The sequence below is a fragment of the Cryptomeria japonica genome, unplaced genomic scaffold, assembly GCF_030272615.1.
Source record: "Cryptomeria japonica unplaced genomic scaffold, Sugi_1.0 HiC_scaffold_206, whole genome shotgun sequence".
Taxonomy (NCBI): domain Eukaryota; kingdom Viridiplantae; phylum Streptophyta; class Pinopsida; order Cupressales; family Cupressaceae; genus Cryptomeria; species Cryptomeria japonica.
The window spans coordinates 13,947-14,384 of record NW_026729028.1 but is presented as its reverse complement, the minus strand read 5'-3'; the positions used below and the strand labels follow the sequence as shown (position 1 = coordinate 14,384).

The 438-nt window shown below is 66.4% G+C and overlaps 1 non-coding gene across 1 annotated transcript; it reads right to left on the bottom strand.

Moving 5' to 3' along the window:
* Positions 1-119, bottom strand: LOC131868409 (5S ribosomal RNA). The gene has a single exon (XR_009366865.1). It is a non-coding gene; the product is annotated as a 5S ribosomal RNA (ribosomal RNA).
* Between the last annotated feature and the right edge of the window lie 319 nt (positions 120-438).

Below are 438 nucleotides of genomic sequence, written 5' to 3'. Positions count from 1 at the left end.
AGGGTGCAACACCGGGACTTCCCGGGAGGTCACCCATCCTAGTACTACTCCGGCCCAAGCGCGCTTAACTGCGGAGTTCTGATGGGATCCGGTGCACTAACGCTGGTATGATCGCACCCGTTATGAGCTTGTCGCAGTGTGTACTTAGCAAACCGCGACCCACGTGCGAATCCACCCCGGCCACCCACCCCCGTCGAGGTGCACACCCTCCCTCGCGAAGTGCGCCCCGTTCGCCAAGTGTGAGCCCTGCCCGGGTGCGCGCACCTTGCTAGGGCGTCGGGTGTGCACCCGGCCCGGCCTACGTGCGTGCACCTGGACGGGGCGTCGTGTGCGTGCAGTGTCCCGTCTGCAACGCGGTGCCCACACACCACCTCGGGCGCAACGACCTGCGCTCACATGTGGGCCGAGTGCACCTTGGTGCATGTTCGGGGCGCCTCG